We start from the raw sequence: 20,594 nt of genomic DNA on the forward strand, positions 1-20,594 counted from the left end.
AAAGCTGGCGACAGAAAGTGACATCATCCAAGCTCATGCCAGGTCAGTGAGAGAGTTTTCTGGGCTGCGCCTTCATCTGGACGTCCAGAAGCGGTCAAAGCGTTAGGACAGTTCCAATAACTTTGGTCCCTATCGATCACCTCAGCCGGTGTGTTTGTGTGTGTGTGTGTGTGTGTGTGTGTGTGTGTGTGTGTGAGTGAGAGACAAAGAGAGAGAGTGAGACAGAGAGAGTTCAAAGCAGTAGTGGAAAGACAAAGTATTTACTTAAGAACTGTAATTAAGTACAGTGTTATAGAGGCTTTACTTTAATTACTGTACTTTTACTTTACTGTACTTATCTGACTCCATCAGTTACTTCTTGTTTCAAAAACTAAAATGGCAAACGTACTTTCAAAGTTGAAGCTTGAGAACTTCAGGACAGGACAGGAGCAGCGCTAGCAGGACCGCTGGAGGTTAGATGCTCCCCAGCACGTCTTCTAGAATGTGTCCTTTTATTTTTGACACTTGAGTAAAGTCAATATCAATTACTTCACTACTTTGACTTAAGCAGACACTGAAGGGAGTTTCAGTGGTTATCTAGAACGGAGAACTCGCCAAGGTGGGGCGCGTCAGCGTGTTGAGCTTCATGACTGCACATGAGGAGGACCTGCTGAACCTGAATGAAGCAGTAGAACGGAGTGGAACACAGAGAAAAGCCCTCGCTGCTTTCTTGCTTACAGGGCAGAGCTGAGATACAGAGAATTAAGTACAGGACGGCTACAGCCTGGGCGGGTCCTTCTAGACGACGCCATGGCGTGCTCCACGGAGGACACGCCGCTCCGTCTGCTGAAGAACAACAGATGAAGGCAGCTGTGGAGGCTACTGGGATTAGTGGGCGGAGTCAAACAGTGACAAGGACAAAAGTGCAGAAACCAGGAGACTGAGGCAGGGCCCCGTGGGCGGGGCCAGAGGCTCAGACTGCTGGCGAGTGTTCCGTCAAAGGTGGCGAAGAGCAATGTGTCCATGAGCAGGAGAGACTGGAGAGCTCTGACATTGCAGGTGAACTCAATGAGATGGGTGTGGCTGGCAAGTGGAGGTGGGAGTCAGCGGATGAATGTTGAGACGGGCGGTGCGGGGCCTTCTGTTGCTGGATGACGCTGTTGACAGGAGGGAGGAGCAGGACACGTGGAGACAACAAGGGGAGACTCTCCTCCCCTCCAGGCCTCTACTGAATGTGTTCTAGAGGACTTTGGATACCTTCATGGTCTCCACTGAGAGGTGGGAAGAAATTGGAACGGAAAGTACCTGGAGACGGACTTCTCCATCCTGCTTTGACTGGTTTGTGTTTGCTTGTTTGTTTGTTTTGGGGTTGTTGGGGGTTTTTTTAGTCACAAAAATGAAAAGGGGCCATGAGGCGAGCAGGTACTCAAACACAGTAGTCAGGGAAATCTGCCCGACACGTGAGCTGTAAGAGGAGCGTGAGGGCAGTCGAATCCATCGTGGTTCTCTCTGCAGTAACATTTGTAGGCGAAGGTGAAGAAAAGGACACTGTTCTCTCACTGAGTAAAGTGGCGTAAGGAGAGCCCGGCCCACCCAGAGAGGCACTCTGAACTGTGCCACAGCCGCCTGACCCGCTTCCCTCCTCTAATGGCACTGAATTACAGCCAGTTCCAGCCTACTGAGCTTCAAGATTGAGCCCTTTGCAGCTCAAACAGGTGTGACATTCAGACAAGCTGTTCTCCTTTGTCCTTGACCACAAGTCACTGTGGCCCAAACTGTACTGTTGGCTGGCTGATGCCTGAGCATGCAAGAGGGAGGCTGGGTGGAACACGTTCGCTGACATCCACTCCTCAAGGTGAAGAGATGATGTTAGACGAGTGCTGGCGACAACAAATGCAGCTCAATCATTCCAGTCTTTGTCCCGTGAGAACACGTGCTCCAAACATCGGGCGGACCAACTTGAAATGAAACGTGGACACACGCGGTATCACCAAACCCAAATGACCACCGACGAGAGAGACTGCAGCAACAGTAGAATAAAACACCTCCAAGACTCCAGAGAGAGCCCTTAAGGGTTGAAGAGACAGAACTTTTAGAAAGGTGCAGAACTGAAGTCAGAATTTACCTGAAGTTTTTATTGTGGTAAAAGAATTATAATATCTGACAGAAGCTAGGAGAGGTCACCAGCCTTCAGAGTGCCCCTCAGTGAAGATCAGCACCTCCTCAAACACTGGACAAAACTCACCACTATGATTGTCATGGGGGGGGGGGGGGGGGGATCTTTGTGTCATACTCAAAGGAAACATGTCAGTTGTGTTCACATCGACACGATCACCCACGACACCTCGGTGCTCCGTCACACCGGCGCTGGCGTGGAAGAGAGGCAAAGAAAACGAATCAAAACAGAGACGACACCAGCAAATACCCAACACGACTTCATCAATGTTACAAAACACACAGAGGCGGCGTGCTACAAACACACACAACACAAGCAAACACACACAACACAAGCAAACACACACAACACAAGCAAACACACACAACACAAGCAAACACACACAACACAAGCAAACACACACAACACAAGCGAACAAAAGTGCAGCACCGACCTGAAACTCTTCCACTGAGAAAAACACATGCAGGGTAGAGTTGCTGCAAATCCAGGTGTCCTCCTGAGCGCCTGGATCATTTATGTAGTTGCTGGCCTTTAATTATATTTATTATATTTATTAATATATATATATATATATGTATATGTGTATACGTGTATATATATATATAATCACCACAAGCTGAACGACATTACAAATAAACGATAAAGTGAAAACCCATTCATCCATCCATCCATTTTCTACCTCTTCTCCTGTTAAGGGTGGTAGGGGAGGAGTCTATCCCTGCAGCCTTCAGGTGAGAGGCGGGGTTCACCCTGGATGGGTCACCAGTCTGTCACAGGGCCATCAGGGGTTCAGTATCTTGCTCAAGGACACTTGGACATGGTCACCAGGGGAAGTGGGGATTGAACCAGCGACCCTCCGTTCACTAGATGGCCTCTCTACCTCTGAGCCGCGCCGCCCTCCAAAATGATTTTTAGAATGAATCAAAAACTGAAGTAACATTGTTTAACTGTGCCTGACTGCGTGGTCCATCAGAGAGCACCTCCGTGAACCTGCTCCACAGCTCCACAGAGGCCTGAGCAAGCGGCGACCTCAGGTAGGCGTCATCTTGCTAAAACAAGCAGATTCGAGTTTTAAACAATTACAGTCTTGCTTAGAAAATCTTGACATGCATGAAAATAGCAGTATTATGGCAGACTAAGTATTTAGAAAGATGAGTGTACAAATGCTGGCATCCTTCTACTCCGCCAGGCGCTAAGGTGACACATTGCTGTTCACAAACTTAAGGTCAGCGCTGCCCCTAGTGGTCTGGAGCACTTCCGTTATGGCAGCCTGATTTGCAGTGATTCTACTCAGTGTTGGCGTCCTGTTTTTTTGGGTCATGGTGGCGTGTGGGTTGTGTTGTTGGTATCTGCAGCGCGTTTTCTGTATCCTGACAGATTTTATTTCGAGTTCAACCTTGTTACTCAAGTTATGTTTTCACTGTCACCAAGGTGAACAATCTAAGATGGCTGTTCTGTAGTCCATCCACAGAGCACTGTAGTATCAGGAGGCAGACACGTCAACAACATGGGCGTCACCTCAGGATGTTGGTTTGAGAAACTGTGGCTGGATTCTCTCACCACCTCCCACCCACACAGAAGAGTCTGTGAGTGAGCCGGTGTCCAACACCTTGGCTGCTCGTTGGTGAAGCGCATTGCCACCCGTCAGATGCAGCTTCTCGGACACACACCCATCAGATGTGAGCGTGAGAGTTTGAGGCGGCGTGCGCTGCTTTGACCAGATGGAATCACGGTGGTGTTGGTATCAGTCAGAGATAGAAGGTAACAAAACAGACATTAATTTATATGGAAATTCGACTTTTATGCTGTAAACACGGTGTGTCTGTGTGTATGAGTGTGTCTGTGTGTGTGAAGGTCCAGAAAACACTCCTCCAGTCCTCACAACAAATTACAATCTAATATCTTATCAACTGCGGCGAATCACCTCATCCATCAGGAGTCTATGAAGTCAATTATGCAGCCCTCGCGCTCCTGTCACGTCCCCTGCTGCTCCTCCTGCCTGCCGACCAGCTCGTCTTCACTTTAATGTCTTTCCCAAATCACTAATGACATTAGGACATTGTGGAATGGGGGGGGGGGGGGGCGCCTTGTGCTCATTCATATTGCACTTACGAGACTTGTCCTGAATTTTACAGAATAGAGAGCCGAGGACCTGAGTCACCCCGTACTAGCAGGCCACTTGCGTGATATCTAATTGAAAACAGAAAAAAAGGAATACGCGTATTCTAACATGCATGCTACTAAAAGTCCAGCTGCTATGACCCGATGCTGGAGACGATGGTCTGCTCCTACGCCCTCCTGAGGTCACGCTCGGGGAACGAGACTCTGAGTGTGCGCTTCGGTCCAGAGCATTTGGTTCTTATTCGATCAGGATAAGCAGGACCAGTCACACAGCTGCCCGTCAGAACTTGAGCTCCCGCCAGGTGGAACTGTTCTCCACTGGAAACTCCATCATTTAAAACCTCATGTGTTCCTACTTCTGTCAGCGTGCACACTGCTGCGCTGAGGCTGCCTTCATTGCTTCGTGCCTTTCTACCCCTGATGAGTGAAACATGCTGCAATGTGCAATGTGGCCCATGTGTCATTTTAGTGTTGTGAGTTGGCGCTCTTTCCATTGTTCTCTTCATGTTTCTTCATTCATCCTTTGTGCGCACAGAATTTCCATCCAGGACAAATGATCCTAAAGGTACAACAAAAGTACATTCTGCCGTACGGCATCGTGTCTGATCTGCGCCCAGCAGCTGCGGTGAGCCGTGGTCTGGTGATGCGATGGATGTGATGTCAGCGGGACCTCCACCATGCGATCGTGTCTTTGTTTTCCCTTTAAACGTGATGTTACTGAGGGACTTGGACTGTTGGTGGGACATAAAAATGTGAAATCTGTGGGTCATGTTTTACGGTTCCATAGACTAATAATGATGAGAATAATTTCCGGTTCTCTTATTATGAAGGTGCTGTAACTCTGACCTCTGCCAGGGAAGCACAGCTTATGTGACAGGCAGCAGGAGTGAAGCTGCTTTGCTTGAGAGCAGGTTTGTGCTTCTATGCAGACAGATTGTGGTATCATGACTTGGTTTTTTAATAAAATCTCCCCCTGACGTGTGTGCCTCTAACCTGTGATTTATTCATACTGAATACTCAACATTTTTTCGTTTTGGGGGCTTCAAGCAGCGCTCGATTTGTTTATCAAAAGCTGATAGAAAAAGCGTAATTCATCCTGGAATGAAGGCGCTCATTGCAGTCAGTGAACATGAAAATTGGATTCAGGTAGATAAGTCAATCTGTGGGTCGGATCCTTTTACTGTTGACCTGAGAGAGCTGGAGTGAGGAGGTGGGGAGAATGCTGCTACAGCGTTTCCGAACCACATCACTCCATGAATGTTTATTTACTTCACTTCTCCTTTTCCTGAAGACGGAGTTAGTTTCTAAGCCACACACACACACACGCACACGCACTGGCTGCTATACTGGTTCTTAGCGTTCTGTCGACAGTGTCATATTTGCGTAATTAAATGCTTTTAATTGCACTGTCCATTCTGAAAGTATCCAATTACTACACATTTCGTTTTATATTCACCATTGCAATCACAATGAGCTGTTTTGGATGGAAACGTAAGGTAATAAAGTGCATTATAATGCTGCTTTCAGAAGCGATGAGCAGGACTTGGCAGCTAATCCAATTGGCAGAGCAGGAGGTCTCGATGTCTTTTCTCTCCACACAGCCCTTTTCGGGTAAATTAGTATTTTTAATGAACACACAAACACTGCTTAAGTGTGTGTTTTTGTCATTCTTCAATACAAACGTAAGTCTAGTAATTTACATGGAAATAGGACTGTAAAAGTAAAACAGCCACAGAAAGAAAAGGGAGAGTAACGAAGAAGATGAGAGGACGAGTGCTGTATAGACCAGAGGGCTTGACAGCACGGCGTGTGTGGATGCAGTGTGATGTAGTGATTTAGGTGCAGGTGCGCATCCCCCACCACCTACAGGGGGAGTATTTGAGTCTGGGGAGCTGCAGCGAGATGTCCTGCACATATGCGTCCTGCAGAAATAAGCCCCAGCCTCCCAAAGTGTCACGACTCAAGCCGATCAGTCTTGATCGGTGTGGCTAACACGTCTGGAGCCTGACTAGCTGGTTAGCGAGGTTAACTGACAGCTATGAGGCATGGTTTCGACAATAAAGACAAGTGGGTCAGTGACGCCGCTGTCATGACCCAAACGGTAGCGTTGTTGTTCCTGAGATGCCATCTTGAATCAAGGGTTTCTACGGACACTGGAAGTGATCGACTGGATGCTGAACAAACGCAGGTTGAGTTTAGTGATCAAATATAGAAAAGCTGTCATACTTTTATATAATAATTGTGTGTTTCCTCATAATCAGATGGGTTTGAATATCACAACTGGACAATGCAGCGATTTGCATCCTCACCCGAGACATGTTTGCATAATATTCTCTTGATTATTTTTAGCTGATTGGCACTAGCATCAACTCAACAATGCCGACTAAAGCAAACTACTGAGTCTACTGCTGAGTTCCTCTAAGCTGCGACGTGTTTACAGGTTTTGTGGGGATTTTCTTGATGTTAACGAATTTCACTCATCAGACTCTTTCATCTCACGAACCTCCGGCGTGAGTCGGGACCCTGTGACGCGTGGGGCGAATGTCTCCTGGCGTGTAGCTGCAGCTGTCTTGGCGTGGATGCTCCTCCTTCTCCAGACCACTGACTCTCACAGTTCGACCCATCAAACACTGTTGTAACCTCCATCAACAGAGTCCTGAAATCAATGCCCGTACAGGTTCTGTAGGCGAGGGAGATAAAATAAGTACAGGGACGCTTCTGGTTTCTTTTTTCTGTTCGAGAAGCTTTGATCACTCAAGTTTTAGCGTCCACGTGAAGTCTGTTTGGAGTGCAAAGAGACTAAACTAGGCTGGATCAATGGCTGTACAGGTTGGTGATTTAACTGAATCATTGCCATGGTTTTAAACTGCTAACAGTCTAAACTGGCTGCTTTTGACACAATCTGCTCGTATTCATCACCTTTTGACTTCATGCAAACGTCTCAAGTTGCTGTACAGACCGTAAACAATGAGCGAAGCCCTACCTACCTACAATGACAGAAGCTGCTGCAGAGCTGAAGTCATCAGGTGCGTCCCATCTGTGCGAGCGTGCAAGGGATGGAGTGATGACGGCGTCTCTGTGAGGGCCACGCCTGTCCTCGCAGCATCAGCAGTTAGAATATGCAACAAACAACGTGTATCATTGGAGGTATTAGTACAATGAAGCTGCTCAGTTTTGTTCCTCAACATTCTGGCTCGTGTTCTGGAAAGTGGTGGTGCTTGTAGTGGTGGAATTAGAATGGAAAACAGAGAGGGTTGGTCCCAGCAGGGAGGAAGTGCAGCTTGTTTATCAAAGGCTCGACGCTGCACATTTCCTTATCAGCTCCATGCACTGACGCTTTTGTGTTGGTGGGAATTTGTGGAAAAACTGGCTTCGCCTCTCCACTGGAGAGCCAAACCACCCAGCAGCCGACGCTGGATTTACTTCATTCCAGCATGGAGGTCCCTCTTTTCACGCAGATGATTAACTCCTGAACAAACAGCACTACCTACAGTGTGATTCACCCACGAGGAACCACCGATGGAGGCAGGAAACAGAAGCATCCCGGAATATTAACCTGACAGGGAACTGTCATAATGAATGTTAACCCTGTTAAAAGTCTTTATTTTCATACCACTGTGCCCTCGATCCGTAGTTTCATGAATGGACCTTTTCCCCTGTTCCCCTCAACCTCGCTGCTGATCCCAAGCCTGCAGGAGAAATCAATATTGATGATATTATTGTCCAGTAATCCCACGAGCAGACACTAATTCTGTTCCTAACAAGTCTGCTTTAGTAGGCGAGCCGTTTGTCCAAAAATGATTAAAAACCCATCTCTCTCTCTCTCTCTCTCTCTCTCTCACACACACACACACACACACACACACACACACAATCCCAGCTGCCAGAGATACTCACAACAGTAACAGCAACCCGCAGCTCAAAGAACACACTTCCTGTTAGCTAAAAACTACATTGCCCTGCATCTGTGAGCTGTCAGCAGCTACTTTGAATTCTTGAATCTTTTATAGAGTGAAATGATTTTTTTTCAGGAAAAAAATTCTGTTTCAGGTTCATTTACTTCTACTTTATTGTCAAGAGCAACTAAACTATGAATGTACAGACGTGGCAGCAGCTCAGGGGCTTTGGAGCGCTGCGACATGCTAGTATGCTGATGTGGTGGGTCAGCATGTTGGAAAGAGTCCTTCCTGGACCACATCCTGGCTTCTGGGCGGGGCCAAGTCGACTTCATGTTCCTGAATAGCCGAGTCACTGGCTGGGCCCCCACCAGGTCAGTGATACCTGTGAGGGCCAAAGCCTGATAATGTTCATTTTAATGCTCAGGGGGAAGATTCTATATGATGGACCCTGGGACAAATATCAAAAATGTTAATAATATAATAATATTGATAATTAATAGTTAATGGACGAGTGACTGACACAGACCCAGGCGTCCCAGGGGGGGAGCGAGTCACCCGACGTCCAAACATTATTTCCCCCCTCACCTTTTGCTTTGTTTATGGTTCCACCGTGAAAAAAAATTCCGACGTCCAAACATTAGTTCCCCCCCGGGTGAGGGGGGACGTCCGAATTTTTTCGCGGTGGAACCAAAGCGCACTTTAAACCTCTTTCATAGCAACTGTTGTCAGGTCTGTTTTTAAAATGGAGAGATATTTGACAGGGATGAAACACATTTTATTTCATTTTTTCTAGTTCTGAAAAACTAAAGGAATGTTTGTAATTTTTAAGAGGTCAATAAAGTTAAACGTGGCCTATTTTGTCAAAAAAATTGGCGTGGGGGGGGGAATGACAGAAAAAGTTTGAGAACCACTGATTTGTGGTATGGACAATAGATGGATGAATGGATGGATGGAAGCGTAGAGGGATGGGTTGACGGTCCTTGCCGTGCAGCGATGACCCCGAACGGTCGCCTATGAAACTGCAGGGGTGCGTCTGATGGCTCATCCAGCTGCTGAGGCCAGCGAGGTGAGCATGGCTGGTACACACTCATAGGACAATGAAAGCATTTTTCTTTGTCTTTGTCTTCTGGCATGCATTGTTGAATAGTTGAACACTGAACGACAACATACTGAATTTATAAGGGTCTGCAAACACCTTATTCTGGCTGGATTATCAGAATTTGGCCTTGTTCCAAATGAGGGATTTTCTGATTAAGACCTGGAGGATATGCTGATATTTGCTGTGTATTAGTATTTCTTAGACATTCAGAAAGTGTGTCTGAAGATGTCTTCTGTACAGCAGTTTGCTACCTTGTGTCACACAAACTAAAAATCGTTTACAACCAGCGGTGGACACACACTAGCTAAATGCTAGCATATAGCTCGCTAACAAGCGCAAAAACTCCCGTCAAACTTCCAGAAATACATTCAAGTCTTGTGGAACATTGGAGAATAACACCTAAAATCCCTCTCCTCCTTTCATCAATGCACATTTGAATACGTTTTGACAGAAATTCTCAAAAAGTGTGTGATACTTTTGAACAGGACAGAAGAAAAAAGGAAAGTGAACTTTAACCATGACACATAGTTGGTGTGACCAAGGACCTGAACTTAAAGGGTTAAAAGAGCTTTTTTTTTTTTTCAACTCTACTTTCAGTTTGGGAGCTTTTGTTTTGAAGTAAAAACAAGCTTGTTCCAGGCGGCCCGGTGGAGCAGTGGTCCTCACTGTGGCCCCCCAGCAAGAAGGTTGTGGGTGGAGCCCCAGCTGGAGCACAGGATCTTTCTGGGTGAGTCTCCATGTTCTCCCTGTTCCTGCTGGGTTCTCTCTGGTACTCCAGCTTCCTCCACAGTCCAAAGACATCAAGAGGGACCAGGTTAATCCAGACTCTAAATTGACCGTAGGCGTGGCTGGGAGAGCCAATGGTTGTCTGTCTCTATGTGTTGGTCCTGCCATGGACTGGTGACCTGTCCAGGGGAAGGCTGCTGGGATAGGCTCCACCCCCACCACCCTAACAGGATAAGAGGGGGAAGATGGAGGGATGATGGATGGACAGATTGATGGATGATGGATGGACAGATGGATGGATGGGTGGATGGATGGACAGATGGATGGATGATGGATGGGTGGATGGATGGACAGATGGATGGATGGATGATGGATGGGTGGATGGATGGTCAGATGGATGGATGGTCAGATGGATGGATGGATGATGGATGGGTGGATGGATGGACAGATGGATGGATGGATGATGGATGGGTGGATGGATGGTCAGATGGATGGATGGTCAGATGGATGGATGGGTGATGGATGGACAGATGGATGGACAAGCTTGTTTCCATGACATTTGTTTCATAAAGTTTTGCTTCAGCATTTCTGAATTGTTCCTTTGGGCTGAAATGAATTACAAAGATGAAAACTCGTCACCTTCTTAAAATAATTTCCTAATTAGCTGTTTGACAACTCTTTTTGCTGAAATCAGCTCCTTATGATTTTTTTCCAGTTTTTTGTGTTTTCTAAAAAACTTGAAAAAATGACATCAGTGATTTTTTTTTTAAGAAGGCAACAAAATGAGATATCACAAGTGCTCATGGAGCAAAATTAGTCACCATATTGTTGAGACGGACAGACGTTGCTCTGGTTTCCGGTGTTTGTCAGCACATTGAAGGATGAAGAGAAAGCTTTCCTTGATATTCCCTCCTCAAACAAGAGCGCAGGAGGAAACGCTGCTGTCAGTGGGAGTCTCGTCTCTGCTTGTGACCACAAAATGACAGACATCTGCTGCATGAAAGCGTCCGTGGCCTGGCCTGACATTAGTCCAGCATCTATTTGGCAGTTCCAACTGAAGGGTTTCTGCGTTACCGAGAGCTAATGGGTCATGAGTCGCACACTCAGGACACCTGCCTGCCTTCCAGTGGCTCCGCCCACACAGAGATCCTCTTATTTGTTTTGGATCATGTCAGTAATGTACGGCCTCTCGAGGAGAAACACACTCTCTTTTAACTTTGCTGTATTTGCACAGTCCAACAGAACGGAGGCGTTGGCCTACATTTCCCTGCTTAATGGTGTCATTATGACAGCAGCCATAGATGCACTCTAAGCTGATTGAGCTAATTTACTGCTGTCCTCTTTGTGTTCTTTTATTGTGCCGTTTAAGCTCCCCGTGGGGGGGATTTTGCACACCAGGTTCAGACTGCAGATACGTTCGGCATTCCTCTGCCAAAGTGATCTCTCAGGCTCTGTCTTTAGCGTTGTTGAACCAGTGGAACTGCAGGGAGAGGACTGAGGATGATGCGCTAGTCTGCTGTTGCAGTTCAGCCTGTCACAAGCTTTTAAAAACCTGTTCACAATGAGCAGCTGGCGGGGGACGCTCACTGTTTGTGGCCGCCATGCTCACACGCTCCCAGGATGCATCTCCTGGCCAGCTTCCCTATAAAATACTCCTCGCCGTGTGTAAAAAGCTGCATTTAGCATAATGAAATGTAGGAAGCAATCAGTGAGAACACTGACAGAATGCAGGCTGACACGCAGGATATTTCCTGCTTGGGAGAAGTCGAATGTGGTTTATACTCACATCTACTCTCATAACTGCAGAAATAGAGGCGGGACAGCTATGCAGATGCTCCCCATCCAGGCCGCTCCGCTTCACCGTCCACCCTGATGAGCGCACACACACACGCACGCACGCGCGCGCACACACACACACGCGTGCGCACACACACACACACACACACACACACACGGCACAGCACAGCACAAATGAACTTGGCTCACATTCCCCTGGCTCAGACAGGTTCCTGGTCCTTGTATCTTTTGGCATTTTAGCCTCTTGTCACTCAGTTATGCTTCCTGTTTCCAGGGGTTGCTTGTGTGTGTCAGTCACGGGTCCTCGGAGTGAATTCAGAGTGTCACATACGCAGGATCCCGCCGCGGACACTGCAGCGTCTCCTCACTGGGAGGGTTTTTAAGGTGCATGTCTGCTTGGTTTCACCGTGTCATCTTTGGTTTTCCTTTATCTGCAATTTTGGTGGAAGAAAGTGTTTGTTCAGTTAAATAGATTTAGTCCCCCCCCCCCCCCCCCCCCCAAACACTGTTAAAGCAGTCCAGTCACTGTGGTGGCGTTCAGCTGTATCAAGGTGACATCAGCGTGAGAATTTGGTGTGCAGGTTTGTAGTGCTCTTGGTTGGTTGGTGGCACTAAGAGGTGACGTTTGGAAACGGTGACAAGAATCTCTCCTCAGAGGGATCCAGAGCTTTGGTCTGTTACATTTGTCACAAAACAAAAACATGAATTTGGAGGTTATTTGGATCATCTCACTTTTCCCTGGTGCACCCCTGCATTCCACTGATCTCAGTAGCGGAAGGTGGAAACTGCTGTGTAACTGAAACAAACAGGGAGCATCACGGAGGATAATAATCCCAGATCAAGTCATGCAGGTGATGCCGTGTGAGATTGTGAACTCTCAGGATTCAGATCATGTTGGAGATATGGGACGCACACAGGTGGGAAAACGAGCATTTCTGACATAAAAGCTCCAAATGTCACATTCAGTGATAATTAGCTGAGGTTTCTGTGTGAAACGTCGCGACGCTGATGGCTCGTTACTGTGAGACAAAGAAACTGTCAGAACAGAGGAGTCTCGATGGGGTTTCTGCCATCATGTCACGGTATTTTAGTTTTCTACTCCAAAACAAGATGGATCCTTGCGTGTTTGTGGTTATCCGAAGTTTTGTGTGCATGCAGCGTTTCAAGCTTTAGCATGACATCCAAGCTCCTGATGATCCTCCAACTTCTTTAAATTCTCATCAACGTGGTGAAAATGTGGGATCCAGCAGTTTTCTGGATGTAGAGATGAGATTTCAGAGGCAGATTTGATGATCAGGTCCATCAGTGGTCCGGCGTCTGGCAGTGCAGCATCCTTCAAAACAGACTGAGCGTCTTTAGGCTTTCTGGTGGAATCGTGGTGATTGTGTGACTGGCTGCGATAATCTCTAGCTAGAACACGAGGCAGGAACCCAGAGGAACCAAGTTGCTCTCACATTCCATGTGAACACAAGAAGACCACAATGTAGAGGAGCTTTACCAAGCAGGGAGGACCGACGGCAGCAGGTGCTGACTCGCCTACTATACTCTTCCATGTTTGAAAGGCTTTGCATGTTCTATTTTAAAAAGAAAGACGGAATCAAAGGCAGTGTTGTGCCACTCCTGCTCAGGATTCATGTTATCTTCACTCACAGATCCACTCAGAACAGACGCAGCAGCGTCTCCTCGTCTGGGTTTCTGAGCAGCGACTGGAGGAGCATTCACCTTCAGATGTTTGGACATGACGTATTAACGGCTCAGTGGCGGGCTGGCTCCCTGTGTCACACTATCAACCTCCACTGGGGGGGGATTATATACCTGTATTTAAAAGGACCAGCAGAATCATGGAGAGGGGAGGGTGTGTATTTCATGTGTGCAGTACTGCTCAGACCTGACACTGCAGCAGCACACGCTCCTCCAGCCTGTACAAAGGTGGCTTCAGTTCCCAGCGCTCCATCCTGGTGGTGGGACCCCTCACAGCAATGGTAGCAGTCGGTGACGCGGCGGCTGAATTTTTCCAAGTGAATGGTACATCTGTTGTGGGAAATGCCAGGAGGGGCAGCACAATGTGTCGCAGATAGTCCTCGTGGCTGTCTCGGCTGTCTCCTCGCACCTACTGTCGTGCCAGAGCAGGCAGGGGGACGGCACAATTGCTGCAACGGAGCTGTCAGTCAAAGCTCCAGGGAAGTGGAACCAAGGGGGGGGTCTCATGTGGCCTGCAATTTTCTTGAGGCCATTAAACCTACCCTTTTTAATTCCTGTGCTATTCTGTAAAGTGGTCTTTAAGCACTGAGCTTCCCATCCAAAGCTGAAAGACAAGAACGTGAACAGCACTTTGCAGAACAATGCTGAACACATCTGCTAATTCCTCTGGCTGCAGGAGAACATAATGGCAGCCATGTTCATTCAGTCAGGCTCTTTGAAGATGCTTGGACAGACATGTCACTGGATATTGTGATGTAATTCTATAATAGGACATGTGATTAGGTTTTCTCTCTTTCAGTAAAAAAGAAGCCGGCACTTCCTCAGACTCCGTGTGATCCTCCTCAGGAGGAGACGCCAATTTCCCCAGAAAACTGCAGCATCAGAGGTGAACACTGATGCAAGGAGCTGCGGACGCAGTCAGTACAGAAGTGGCGGAGGTAGAAGAAGCAGCTCACACTCATTATACTTTTCTACCTCAGGATAACAGGCATGTAGGAGCCGTGGTGGACGGTTGAGTCGACGTGGTTAACGGAGGTCTCGGTCACTGAATCTCTGGATGTGCCAGTCGTTCAGGCTTCCACTCAGCGCTGAACTGATGGCTGTGACAGCAGCAGTGATGGTCAAACACTCAGCCGCTGCAGGCGTCAACACGTCGTGTCCAACCCAAGAACATGTTTACTGCACACATGCACATCAGAACACGTTCCGTCCCAATGGGAACCAGCATCAGGACTTTGGTTCCGTCAGCCTCTGTCGTGCGTGCTTGACTCTGGAGGTTTCTGGGTCATGTGTGTAGAGGAGATCAGTTGGACAGGAAATTAAACGCAAATGTCCCTATATCAATCTGCCATTGTGACCTTTGACATTTGATGTACCATTTGACCGCCACTTGGTTGAATGCTACTGCAAGCCAAGTTCGCCACTCAACAATGTTTGTGCTCACTCTTGAAAGATTGCTGTGTTTCAGTTGTGGCCCCACTGGATCAAATCAGATCTTTCTCAACTTTGTTGCGCATCCAAAGATGTTGCGGTGGTCGTTCCATCGACTGACAGACAATGGAGAGTTTCCATTGCAATCACTTTTCGTTTTTGAAAATAGCTGGCTGGCATGAATTCGGGGGAATCGATGGGGAAGAATCGGGCGCTTTAGGAGTGTATATTTGCCGTTGAGCCCATTCTTATAGTGCCCCCTTGTGGGCATTTTCACATTTGATTTTCAGCATCATCTGTTTTTTATGGATACCTGCTTGAAGTTTCACGAGGATCTGTCATCAGTGTTGGCACACGGTGACCCCTGAAATGTGATCGAACAATGTTTGATGAGAGTTGCAGGCAAAAACACGGGCTTGATTACAGCACCCCCTGCTGCTCAACACGCACAAAACCAGATCACACCTGCATTTTCACCAGGTGTGATGAGCCCTTGCAAATTTAGAATTCTAAAGCATTTTAAAATGCCTCTTAAAAATTAGATTCATTTGAGAGAATGATGATTATGAAGAATCAGGCAGGCCTGGTTAGGCTGTACCAGTTGGATTTGTGACAAAATCATACAAAACTGCTACGACGTCCCATCTATAAAAATAAATCGAAGGACGCATACATCACGGAGGAAATAAACACACAGCCGGTGTAAATTGAATAAATAACTTGTTAAACTCCTGAGATGAAGCTTACCTTTTATTCCCCTCCCTCACTCTCCACATAAGTGTGCCGTACTCAATTTCCAGCTTCAGTGAGAATGAAGAAAGATAGGGGGAGAAAATTGGAAGTTTGGTTTAAAATGCAGACAGCCCTGGCTTTCTGCTTGACGGCCTGTGACATCTCCCCGCACCACACTTTGCATGGCAGAATAGGAGCTTGTAATAGAATTTCCCTCACCAAGGAGGTTAATTACATTCTTTCCCCCCACCCCCACCCTGCTGCAAAATAAAATAAAATAAAATGCAGCACACTGCCTGTAAGCTTCTGTGACAGCCTCAAATCCCCACCGCTATCATACCTTTAAGATTTAATTCCAGGTTAATGTCTACCTTCACTGGCATTATAGCCCGAGTCTCGGGGGAAGTTGAGGGGCCTTCAGCCAAACTGACAGACATGACAGGAGAGAAGTGGAGGGAAAGCCGGCTGTCGATCACGGTTCCATGAATACAGAGCGTCATGTAAGCAGACTGAGAGCCTTGGAAAATGCTGAGACTTGAATTTATCGCGTCAGGGACGTCTGGCAGTGGACAGAAACCAACAGCGCGTACTGCAGCGGTTACTGTTCTACTGGTTCTAATGAGCACGGCTGGCTGCTCCCTCCCTCCATTCAACAGATGCGGGCCATCATTGAGAACACAGTGGCCTCACTGGCGGGTCTCAGCTTCTGGGTCTCACAGCCTGCAGCCGTCAGGACTCATAGCAGCTGTGCAGGCAGCTGCATCCCGAGGACGCCTCAGGTCCTACGACAGCAGCTGCAGCTCTGCTGTGTCCAATAAAAGGAACATCCGTGTAACAACAGAAATCTGCAGCATGACGCCTGCACCAGCGCCTGCAGACTCTCAGTGGGTTTCCGTGCACAGTTGCAGTTGCAGCTGCTGCTCTTCTCCCAGTACACAGGAATGTCTGTCTCCCAGCAGTAGCTTTGTCCCCCTTTGTTGGTCGCATTCACGCCATCTTCCAGCGTTTTGCATCAGTCACACCAGCACCCCTTCCAAACAGCAGATTTGAATTAAGACTTTCAAAGAACAAAATAGTATGTCTTGAAAAATGTTGTTTTGATGTAAAACGTGAAGTTTTTGAAGTACAGGGTTGTTAGTACTGACGGGAGCAACCTCAGATTCCTGCTTCCTCTGAGGATGGTTGGCCGCTGCGGCGTTCAGCTCCGTCCGCGCTGTGAGCAATCCTTCTGGGCTGACCCCTGTCTCTCACCTGCGCCGCCCTCACCTGGAGGCTTAGAACCTTTCTGTCTTGACCAGGGCCAAGAGACATCAGGTTCAAACATTACAGGTGAAGAATAATGCACATCTGACCTTCACCGTCTTGACGATGAAGCCGATCGTTACTGCTTATGCTGTAGTTGAGAAGTTAATTAGTAACCTTTCACGACTGAAAGTGCAGAGGAGTCAATGCTGCTGATTGGCTGACACCTCTGACACAGACATCAAACTAACATACAAGCTGGAAACCTGGGAGCTCTTTTACATCGTGTTCTCATCTCAGCGTGTCGACTCGTTCTTGCCGTCCATGAGTCCAGGATCAACAGCCTGTTGGGAGCAGCCTCTCGCCTACGTAAACCTGCGCATGTCAGAGGCTCCGGCCACTCCAAGTATCTCAGAGGGACGGAGAAGGCTTCCTTGTGTCTGGGATGAGGGTCAGGCTGGTGTGGATGAGAACTGTGTCAACAAACCCAAAACCAACTGGCCAAAGTTACCGCATTTGTAGGGATAAGCCTCTGACGAGCCCAGCGGTCCGGCTGTGGCTCTGGCCGTCCCGTCGTCAGGCTGTGGCTGACACGGTTTTCAAGGAAGAGAGTTTATTCACTTGGTCATAGATAATGAAGCGCTGGGCTTCCTAGCTTTGATCTCGCTGCTGTCAGACGAAGCCTTCATCCATGTTGGGTCATGAGCGAGGCTCCGTCAGGGTCCCGCCGTGGGCCCCTGTGCAGCCGCTCAGAGGGGCGGAACGAGTGGGAGGACTTCCTCCTCAGCATGTCTTCACTTCTCATTAACAGCCTGCAGGAGCTGTGGCAAAGTGGATTGCTCCCACCTCAGGTGCCTGGCCAGCTGCTCATCCTCCTGCACAATCACCAGGAATCCTGGCCCCAGTCCTGCCCCCCTTCACATCATATCATTTATCAGTCCAGGGCACCAAAACATTCCCTTCATCCCCCAACACGAACACGACTTGTGCATATATTGAACACCACGTGTTTAACCAGCGACATAAATCCAGAGTGGTGGAGAGATTTTTCAATAAAAGCCTTCAGTGAGGAGGAATGTCAGAGCCAGTGAGGCGTTGGCGGCGAGAGCGTGTGAGGGATGAGCGGTCAGAGGCTGATGGAGCATCAACATCAACTATGAAGTATAAATACACAGGTATACCAGGGGTATTCCTCACCAGTGTTATACTATTAATATCATATCATTGTTAGCGGTAGGCGTGGTCCTGGTCCTGTGACATACGCTTGGCCTTGAGTATGAAAGGACTTGATGTTTCTGTAACTCTGGAACAGCTGCATCTGCTGCTTGTAGGAGCCGTACACAGAGAGAGTAGGGCCGACTTCAACGTTCAGAACAATTCTGTCACGGGATTGGTTCAGAGGCGGTCACGTGTTTTATGGGCGCCATGCACGCTACCATGAACCAATATTTACCCAGTGATACACGCAGCAAAGCAAATATCAGAGATCAGTTTTCAACTTCAATGAATTATCAACAATCAACTTCCACAAAGAATCAGCAATGCCAGACTGAGCAGCTCGTGGCTGCCCAGCAGGAACGGGGCGAAACAAATGTAATGCAGGCTCGCTGTTGCCTCCTGTGGAAACAATTGGAATTACAAGACAAGACAGAGTGGCGTGAGCTTGTTCAGACTAAAATGACACAGAAAGGAAGATGAGGAAGTTTTCCCATCATACCTCCTCCTCTTCTTCTCCTTCTTCTGTCCTGTATCGCTCAGTTCCGTCTGAGCCTGCACCACCACTTCCTGCTGCGCTCACAGCTTCAGTTGGCGGTGCTTCCATCGGCGTGCTGCTCCAGCCAGAGATGGTCAGTGACTCAACAAGGAAATCCTTGACGGCAGCTCAGAGGTGCAGGGATGCGTGAGAGAACCCCGAAGCCCCAGAGCTCACCTGGCGTGAGTTACGTGGGGACTTTTTTGAAAAGCATGACATCATTAGTTACTATGAAGATCCCAATCAGAGATATTTATTTGGTCCATTCTCATGAACAACTCTGCTCTAATGAGCTGAAATCTTTGTTTTAAGAGAATTTGGAGTCACTTGCTTTGTTCAGACTAGTTTACTGCGACACACAGGCGATGAGGAGGACATTTTTGGGCAGATTTATGAATTTCTGTCTCATTTAGAAGAGCTACAGCACAGAATCCTTTACTTCAGAGGATTCCAACAAGGATCTCCTTGTGCACAGTAACATTGAGGAACATTAGCAGTAGCTTGAGACAGCAGCAGGTTCCAGAACATTCCAGGAGAGGAAGGACTCTGTTTGCTGTGTGAACTGGTTGAAGTTGAAGATTATTTCCATGTTGGTTTCACTCTCCTGCTTGTGAGGACTTGAGGGTGTGTCCCTGGCTGGAATGTCCTCGAGGAGCCTTTTTTGGAGGCAGATGATCATGAAGAACGGGTTTGATAGCAGATTTATTTGACAGACCTCAGGAGGTGGGCCGGTCTGTTCAGAACTGAGATGTCAACTGTAAATGCTTGTGATTATGCAACAAACTGGATTATTGGGAATCATACTCATAATTGCTTGAACAGGGTTTTTTTTTGGGGGGGGGGGTGTCTGATAAAGCTGTGAGGGACGATCACTCTAAGTTCATGACACATAAATAACAGAAATCAAACGATCAATGAATCACTGATTAACAGTGGAAACAAAACAGGTACGATGGAACTCCCCACCGCAGGTGTTTCTGGCCTGTGAGGATGCAGCAGGAAGTGATGCGCTGGCGTGTTCACACGGGTGTCGCCTTCATCGCATCGGCACCAGTTATTGATCAGACAGAGAGCTCTCATGTGGCTGTGATCAAAGAGCGACTGCCATTCATGTGTTTGGTACAAAAAAAGTTATTTATTTTCTAAGACGACGTTTTGTCAAACAGGATGTAGGGTTGTATGGAGGGGGTGGGAGGGTGACATGTGTCAGTGGGTGGGTGGCGTGGGTGGGGCTGGGCGGGCGGCCCTCTGTTGCCGTGTGAAGTCCTTTGTTAAACACTGTCTTCTCGTCGCTGATAGATGGAGGAATAGCCAACACGCAGAGCCGAGCCGAGCTGAGCAGTGTGTTTGTAATTAAGTAGCTAAAAATCAAAGCAATACGCGCAATGATTAATATTTAATAACACAGAGTTTTTATGGCTCGCTTAATTGAATACCTTATCTTTATTATGCAGATGCTTCATAAATATGAAATATTACACATTGTAGATAGCTGCTCTTGAAAACCTCACTGAAGCATTTAGAAATATAATTAAGCTTAGCAAAAATAACCCGACACTTTTCTACCCTGCAGTTTTTCCCAGGGACGCTTTATCTACAATGATCCCACATCCAGCAAATAATAAACAGCTCTGTGAACTTGGAGAGAAGGAAAATTCCTCCAGCGACAACCCTCCAACACACACCAACTTACTCTACGTAAACGTGTTCCCGCTCCTCCTGCCGCTGTGTTGGATTCAGTCAGGAACTCTGTAAGCTGGGACGCAGGCTTGATTAATCGCAGGATTACCAATATTCCAATCTCCTCTTTGTCTGCTGCTCACTGGTCAGACACACGGCTGGATTTTAGGATCCAACAATGGCTGTCTGTAGTGGATTACAGGGACACACACACACATACACACATGTGAGAAATGAAAAGGATCTAGTCATGGATTT

The 20,594-nt window shown here is 47.6% G+C and overlaps 2 long non-coding RNA genes across 2 annotated transcripts; one reads left to right on the plus strand and one right to left on the minus strand.

Annotated features, from left to right (window-relative positions):
- Window positions 1-6,087: 6,087 nt before the first annotated feature.
- On the minus strand, window positions 6,088-11,217 carry LOC147241099 (uncharacterized). The gene is made up of 3 exons (XR_015111259.1): window positions 10,822-11,217; window positions 7,264-7,367; window positions 6,088-6,956 (listed from the first exon to the last, which is right to left on the minus strand). It is a non-coding gene; the product is annotated as an uncharacterized LOC147241099 (long non-coding RNA).
- On the plus strand, window positions 7,217-10,001 carry LOC147241100 (uncharacterized). Its single transcript, XR_015111260.1, has 2 exons — window positions 7,217-7,423; window positions 9,872-10,001. It is a non-coding gene; the product is annotated as an uncharacterized LOC147241100 (long non-coding RNA).
- Window positions 11,218-20,594: the final 9,377 nt, after the last annotated feature.

This window comes from Aulostomus chinensis, chromosome 22 (assembly GCF_037954235.1).
Source record: "Aulostomus chinensis isolate RoL2024-O1b breed Wild chromosome 22, RoL_Achi_v1.0, whole genome shotgun sequence".
In the NCBI taxonomy this organism is placed as follows: domain Eukaryota; kingdom Metazoa; phylum Chordata; class Actinopteri; order Syngnathiformes; family Aulostomidae; genus Aulostomus; species Aulostomus chinensis.